At 38.9% G+C, this 8,664-nt stretch overlaps 1 pseudogene; it reads left to right on the top strand.

Annotated features, from left to right (window-relative positions):
* Positions 1-6,795: 6,795 nt before the first annotated feature.
* LOC122222547 lies at positions 6,796-8,272 on the top strand (annotated as a pseudogene).
* The last annotated feature ends 392 nt before the right edge of the window (positions 8,273-8,664 follow it).

Here is an 8,664-nt window from a genome sequence, read left to right as displayed (position 1 = left end):
GATGGAGAACCATTTATCATGCTAATGGTCAACAAAAGAAAGCCGGAATAGCCATACTTATATCAGACAATCTAGACTTTAAAATAAAGACTGTATCAAGAGATGCAGAAGGGAATTATATCATAATCAAGGGGCCTATCCACCAAGAAGACCTAACAATTGTAAACATTTATGCACCAAATGTGGAGGAACCCAAATATATAAATCAATTAATCACAACATAAAGAAACTCATCGATAGTAATACCATAATAGTAGGAGTAATAGCTCACTCACAGCAATGGACAGATCATCTAATCAAAAAATCAACAAGGAATGACACACTGGACCAGATGGACTTAACAGATATATTCAGAACATTTCATCCAAAAATAGCAGAATATACATTCTTCTCCAGTGCACATGGAATGGTCATATACTGGGACACAAATCAGCCCTAAGTAAGTACAAAAGGATCGAGATCATACCATGCATATTTTCAGACCACAACACTATGAAACTTGAAATCAACCACAAGAAAAAACTTGGAAATGTAACAAATACTTGGAGACTGAAGAACATCCTACTAAAGAATGAATGGGCTAACCAAGAAGTTAAATTAAAAATTATATGGAATTTAATGAAAATGATAATACCACAACCCAAAACCTCTGGGACACAGCAAAGGTGGTCATAAGAGGAGCATATATAGCCATCCAGGCCTTCCTACAGAAGGAAGAAAAATCTCAGATACACAACCTAACCTTATACCTTAAGGAGCTGGAAAAGGAACAGCAAATAAAGCCCAAAACCAGCAGAAGACAGGAAATAACAAAGATTAGAGAAGAAATTAATGCTATTGAAACCAAAAAAACAGTAGAACAGATCAATGAAACCAGAAGCTGGTTCTTTGAAAGAATTAACAAAATTGATAAACCACTAGCCAGTTTGATCAAAAAGAAAAAGGAAAGGACCCACATAAATAAAATCCAGAATGAAAGAGGAGAGATCATAACCAACACAGCAGAAATAAAAACAATAATAAGAGAATACTATAAGCAATTAAATGCCAATAAAATGGGCAATCTGGAAGAAATGGACAAATTCCTAGAAACATATACACTACCAAAACTGAAACAGGAAGAAATAGAAAATTTGAACAGACCCATAACCAGTAAGGAAATCGAATTAGTAATCAAAAATCTGCCAAAAAACAAGAATCCAGGGCCAGATGGCTTTCCAGGGGAATTCTACCAAACATTTAAGGAAGAGTTAACACCTATTCTCTTGAAGTTGTTCCAAAAAATAGAAACGGAAGGAAAACTCCCAAACTCTTTCTATGAAGCCGGCACTACCTTGATTCCAAAACCAGACAGAGACCCACTAAAAAGGAGAACTATAAACCAATTTCCCTGATGAACATGGATGCAAAAATCCTCAACAAGGTATTAGACAACTGGATACAACAATACATTAAAAAAATTATTCACCACGACCAAGTGGGATTTATACCTGGGAGGCAGGGCCAGTTCAATATCCACAAAACAATCAATATGATTCATCACATCAATGAAAGAAAGGACTAGAACCACATGATCCTCTCAATAGATGCAGAGAAAGCATTTAACAAAATACAGCATCCTTTCTTGATAAAAACCCTCAAGAAAGTAGGTATAGAAGGATCATACCTCAAAATCATAAAAGCCATATAGGAAAGACCCAACAGTAATAACATCTTTAATGGAGAAAAACTGAGAGCTTTTCCCCTAAGGTCAGCAACAAGACAGGGATGTCCACTCTCACCACTGTTATTCAACATAGTCTTAGCCTCAGCAATCAGACAACACAAAGAAATAAAATACATCCAAATCAGCCAGAAGGAGGTCAAACTTTCACTCTTCACAGATGGCATGATACTCTATATGGAAAACCCAAAATATTCCACCAAAAAACTGTTAGAAATGATCCATGAGTTCTGCAAAGTTGCAGGATATAAAATCAATGTACAGAAATCAGTTGAATTCCTATACACCAACAATGAAGCAACAGAAAGAGAAATCAAGGAATCAATCCATTTACAATTGCACCAAAAACCATAAAATACCTAGGAATATATCTAACCAAAGAGGTGAAAAATCTATACATGGAAAGCAATAAAAAGCCTATGAAAGAACTTGAAGAAGGCCCCCCAAAATTGAAAAATATTCCATGCTCCTGGATAGGAAGAACAAATATTGTTAAAATGTCGATACTACCCAAAGCAATCTACATATTTAATGCAATCCCTATCAAAATAACACCAGTATTCTTCACAGAGCTAGAACAAATAATCCTAAAACTTGTATGGAACCAGAAAAGACCCCAAATAGCCAAAGCAATCTTGAAAAGGAAAACCAAAGCAGGAGGCATCACAATCCCAGACTTCAAGCTATACTACAAAGCTGTAACCATCAAGACAGTATGGTACTGGCACAAGAGCAGACACTCAGATCAATGCAATAGAATAGAGAACCCAGAAATGGACCCACAAACATATGGCCAACTAATCTTTGACAAAGCAGGAAAGAATATCCAGTGGAATAAAGATGATCTCTTCAGCAAGTGGTGCTGGGAAAACTGGACAGCGACATGCAGAAGAATGAACCTGGACCACTTTCTTACACCATACACAAAAATAAACTCAAAATGGATGAAAGACCTCAGTGTAAGACAGGAAACCATCAAAATCCTTGAGGGGAAAGCAGGAAAAAAACCTCTTTGATCTTGGCCGCAGCAACTTCTTACTCAACACGTCTCTCGAGGCAAGGGAAACAAAAGCAAAATGAACTACTGGGACCTCATCAAAATAAAAAGCTTCCACACAGCAAAGGAAACAATCAGCAAAACTAAAAGGCAACCAACGGAATGGGAGAAGATATTTGCAAATGACATTTCTGATAAAGGGTTAGTATACAAAATCTATAAAGAATTTATCAAACTCAATACCCAAAAAACAAATAATCCAGTGAAGAAATGGGCAAAAGACATGAAAAGACACGTCTCCAAAGAAGGCATCCAGATGACCAACTGCCACATGAAAAAATGCTCAATGTCACTTATCATCAGGGAAATACAAATCAAAACCACAATGAGATACCACCTTACACCTGTCAGAATGGCTAACATTAACCACTCAGGCAACAACAGATGTTGGCTAGGATGCGGAGAAAGAGGATCTCTTTTGCATTGTTGGTGGCAATGCAAGCTGGTGCAGCATCTGTGGAAAACAGTATGGAGGTTCCTCAAAAAACTAAAAACAGAACTACCCTACAACCCAGCAATTGCACTACTAGGCATGTACCCAAGGGATACAAAAATCATATGACTTCACTCATATGAGGACTTTAAGAGACAAAACAGATGAACATAAGGGATGGGAAACAAAAATAATATAAAAACAGGGATGGGGACAAAACAGAAGAGATTCATAAGTATGGAGAACAAACTCCAGGGTTACTGGAGGGGTTGTGGGAGGGGAGATGCGCTAAATGGGTAAGGGGCACCAAGGAATCTACTCCTGAAATCACTGTTGCACTATATGCTAACTGATTTGGATGTAAATTTTAAAAATAAAAAATAAAAAAAAAATACAGTTTGGGGTCCTTAATGTCAATTTGGAGCTTCAAAATGATGTTTTTAATTCATATGGTCTCATCATAGGTGTATTAGTGTCTTATAGCTGCTGTCACAAATTGCCACGACTTAGTGGCTTACAAAAAAAACACAAATTTATTACATTGCAGTTCTATTGGTCTCATGCTAAATCATGAGTCTGGGGAGGGCAGTGTTTGTACTGGAAGCTCTAGGGCAGCTTTAGGAAAGAATTTATTTCCTTGCTCTTTCTAGTTAGAAGCCTTCCTCTCTGGAGGTGTGGAGGTCGTCTGTCTTCCTTGGCTTGTTGCCACATTCCTTCATCTTCAAAACCAGCAAGGTTGGGGTGAGTCTTTCTCATGCCATCTCTCTGGCTCTTCCCTTCTCCCTCCCTCTTCCACTTACAAGGACTCTTGTGATTACATTAGCCCTGGCCAGATAATCCAGAAAAATCTTCCATATCAATGTCAGCTAATTAGCAACCTTGATTCCAATTGCCACCTGAATGTCTCATTGCCATGTAACAGATCACATTCATAGGTTCCAGGCATTAGGACATAAAAATATTTAAGATGCCATTATTCTTCCACTACAATATGCTTCTCTTTACCAGTTTTTAATATACAGTAAACCATGTCCAGTCATGCAGAATTTTTATATTAAGGTAAACTTTGCTTATAAGCTAATCTTAATCATAAAAATACTAGTGACAAGGTAGACAATAAGTAGAGAATCAAAGAGGTTTGGAGACTGTTTCATAGTTACTTCTAAAGGTAAAAGAATATTCTATGGTCCAGCAATTCTACTCTTAGGCATTTCCCCAAGATAAATGTAAAGATATGTTCACAAAAAGGCTTGTATGTGAAAGTTCATAGCAGCTTTATTTATAAAAGCCAAAAGCTGGTAACAGCCCAAGTGTTCATGAACAGTAATATAGGTAAACAAATATGATATATTCAGGAAATGAATAAATTACTGATATAACAACAATATGGATGAATCATACACAATAGCACTTTATTGAGTGAAAGAAACCATGTAAATAACTACAAAGGAATACATACTATATGATTCTTTATTTGAAATCCTAGAATAGGCATAATAATTCATTATAGAAGTCAGATGTTTTGGGAAAGTAACTGGAAAGGGATAAAATGGAATTTTTGAGAGTGTTTGGGTGGTGGTTACTGTGTCATTCAAATTGTCTATCAAAGTTCCCTGGTAACTACCTAGATAGCGTCTGAGTAACTTCAAACTTCACTTGTCTTGTACATAGTTTTAGTTCCTTTGCTATTAAATTTACTCTCAGACATTCTCACTCTTGTTAAAATTACTTGTAGGGAATCAGTAAAAAGCTCCATTTATTTGGATCCAAACAAAGTAGCCAAACACATATATTGCCCCAATTTAAACATTTTCCCATAAGCATAACTATTTTCAGAGAACAAATGTCCTTGCCTTTCTCTCATGGGCTGTTGCTTTATGTATTTCTCTTCCAAATTGATAATCCACAATGACTGTACTCAGTGCCACAGGAGAGGAGTACATTACTGCAGGCTCATTACCTTTAAAAAGGTGTGTATCTATTTCTCATTAATTAGAATGAAATAAGATCAAATAATAGACCAATTCATGATAATTTCTGTTCTTGTAATTGACATCATCAAACAAATGAATTCAAGAACAATGAATATTTCCAATTAGAATTTCTTCAACCTTATTTACATTCAATTTTCCCTTATAAAAATTTAAATTCAATCAATTTTTATTTACTGAGAGTATATCTGTAAGAAGCTCACACTAATTAGATCTGAAGTACAAAATTCAATTATATAAGGTAGGTCAGGTTGAACTCATTTGTCAAACTTCAAATTATAAGTAACTTTTAGATAGTTTCTTGTTATATACTTATACCTTCCAGGTCAAAATCCTTTGTATAAGTAACTTTAAAAAACCAAATGCTTTGGGGCATCTGGGTGGCTCAGTAGGTTAAACCTCCAACTTTGGCTCAGGTCATGATCTCTCAGTTTGTGAGTTTAAGCCCCGCGTCGGGCTCTGTGCTGACAGCTCAGAGCCTGGAGCCTGCTTCAGATTCTGTGTCTTCCTGTCTCTCAGCCCCTCCCATGCTCGCACTCTGTCTCTCTCTGTCTCTCAATAATAAATAAACATTAAAAAAAAACCTTTGAACTTCACATTTGCTTATCCTTATCAATCTATGGAACACCATTCCACTTATTTTTTCCAAAACTAAGGGTGACATGCCAAATTTATTGTTTGAAATATAGCTGGCACACAATCTTACATTAGTTTCAAGCGTAAAACATAGTGATTCGACAACTCTATACATTATTCTATGCTCATCACAAGTATAGCCATCTGTCACCATACAACACTATTACAATACCAATGATTATATTCCCTTTGCTATTCCTTTCATCCTGGTGATATCCTGGTTACATGTCAGTTTTAATTCTCTTTCCAGTAATTGCAAAAATAGTACCTTTCCGAAAAAATTTCCAAATAAATCCTAAGTTTTGAAACTTATTTTTCTCTTTCGTTCCATTTTTCTGAACATTTAATAACATCTGGGGCCACATATTTAGTTCTCAACTTTGAAGTTAATTTAGAAAAAACTATGGATCTCAATTTACCAATGAATCAGTAAAGAAATAGACAGTTACCTTTTTATTTTTTCAACTCAAATTCATCCTTATAAACATGTGCAAAATTAAACCAATTAAAGAGTGAGCATATGTGCATACTGACAAAATATGCCAATATTTAGTATTTAATGTGTTACGGGACCATAACAAAACTCAACAAAAGGTAGTCTTAAAATGTATCACACTATTTCTACACATAAAACATACTTTCTACAGAGCACTTCCCGGGCTGCGGACACCGCTCTGTGGGAGGAAGGAGCCCAGAGATCAGCCCACTGCTGCACCTGTGTCAGATCCCTCTGGTCTGACTGAACCCAGTTTGGCCTGCTCAGCCTCAGCAGCGGCAGGCCGCAGCTCCTACTGGAAATTACACGACACAGAATATTTGGGGTGAGTGACATCTTCTTGAAAGACCTTCGAGAATTACGAAAGGAAAAAAAAAATAATGCATTTAAGAAAGTGGTAAAGTTTGGAAAGGGGAGGGAAAAAAAAATCCCTGATATTCAACTTGGCTGAATGCTTAGATGTCGGTGGACATGAATAGCCAGGGGTCTGACAGCAATAAAAAGGACTATGACCCAAATTGTGAGGAGGAGGAAGAAGATGAGGACCCCGGGGGCACAGAGGTCTACTATGTGGGAGTAGCCAGTGATGTGGAGCAGCAGGGGGCCAACGCCTTTGATCCTGAAGAGCACCAGTTTACCTGTTTGACCTACAAGGAGTCTGAGGGTGCCCTCAATGAGCACATGATACCTAGCCTCTGTCCTAAAAACCACTGATGCTTACTGCCACCAGTACATTCTCCCTATGGCACTGGTATCTCATTCAGTTGCTAAACTTATATTAGTTAATTTCCACTGGCAAGTTGCAGAGATATTGGACACATACGAGTCTAATTCTGCTCAACCTCTCATTGAAGCTCAAGTTCAGCCCTGTTCCTTGAAACGTGTCCCCACAGCCCACCCCCTCATCATTGTGCAGTGTGTATGCAGTTTGCGCAGAAGGAAAACCTGCTCTCTCCTGCCTGTCAGCACTTTTGCCATAGCTTCTGGGAGCAGCCCCGTTTATACTTGTTGAGGATGGTGCGGGTGTGGGAGTCTCTTGAATGGCTCGGGATCCGCCACTCCAAACACCAGAGGACTTTGTGTGCTTCCACTGTTGCCCAACAAAGAATTAAGAGACAAATACAGGCACTACCACTTGAGGGACTATGTGGAGAGTCATTACCAGCTCCAGCTTTGCCCTGGTCCAGACTGCCTCCATGGCTATTTGGGGACAGGAGCCCAGAGCTTGCAGAGTAGAGTGCAATAAGTGCAACCAAGTCTTATGCTTCAAGTGTGGGACGTACCGCGTCCCCACAGACTGCGCTACAATCCGGAAATGGCTCACGAAGCGTGCTGAACGGCCAACTACATTAGGGCTCATATTAAAGACTGTCCCAAGTGCGACACCTGCACTGAGAACGAAGGCTGCAATCACATGCAATGCTCCAAGTGTAAATATGACTTGTGCAGAATATGTCTAGGAGACTGTTAAGACCCATGTCAGTGAGTACTATGAGTGCAGTCGGTACAAGGAGAACCCTGACATTGTCAAGCCCAGGCAGCAAGCCCAGGCCAGGGAGGCCCTCAAGAAATACTTGTTCTACTTTGACAGATGGGAAAACCACAAGAGCTTGCAGCTGGGGGTGCAGACATACCAGCAAATTCCTGAGAAGATTCAGGATAGGGTCATGAATAATCTGGGGACCTGGAATGATCGGCAGTACCTACAGAATGCTGCCAAGCTCTTGGTCAAGAGCCAGTACACCCTGCAGGACACTTACTCTTTGCATGTTACACGGAGTCTGGACCCAGGAAGAAGCTCTTTGAATACCAGCAGGCTCAGCTGGAGGCTGAGATGGAAAACTTGATGTGGAAAGTGGAGTGTGCAGACAGAAACGACAGAGGGGACACAGAGAACTGGACAGATGCACATAGCAGTGGAAGAGAAACTAGCTGAAGGATTCCCATGACAGCTAGGTTGGGACATGGATGTGACGGCATGAGGGAGATGTGGTTGTGAGATCTCCCAGCTGCCATCCTGTATGCTGTAGGCTTTGCCTTTCAGGACCCAGGCAACAGCTGAGGCCCACACTCCTGAGAGACACTGGCCACACACGACTCGGTTGATTTCTGTTTTCTTATCATCTTTTTGCGTTTTGTTTCTACTAGGGTAAAGGACATGTTGAACTAGCCTCTTGTCAGGACTTTTAATCCCCCCTGGGTGGTTGCTGGTAGGGAAAGTTTTTTTTCTGAATGACTATTAATAGTTTTACAACCTATATAGTTTTCAAAGTTTCTATAATTATACAAAAAAATAAGCAAACCACAGAATTATACAGAATCCTTTAA

Source organism: Panthera leo, chromosome B3 (genome assembly GCF_018350215.1).
Source record: "Panthera leo isolate Ple1 chromosome B3, P.leo_Ple1_pat1.1, whole genome shotgun sequence".
NCBI classification, from domain to species: Eukaryota; Metazoa; Chordata; class Mammalia; order Carnivora; family Felidae; genus Panthera; species Panthera leo.
Note: the sequence above shows the minus strand (reverse complement) of the source record. Positions and strands in the feature narration are given on the sequence as shown.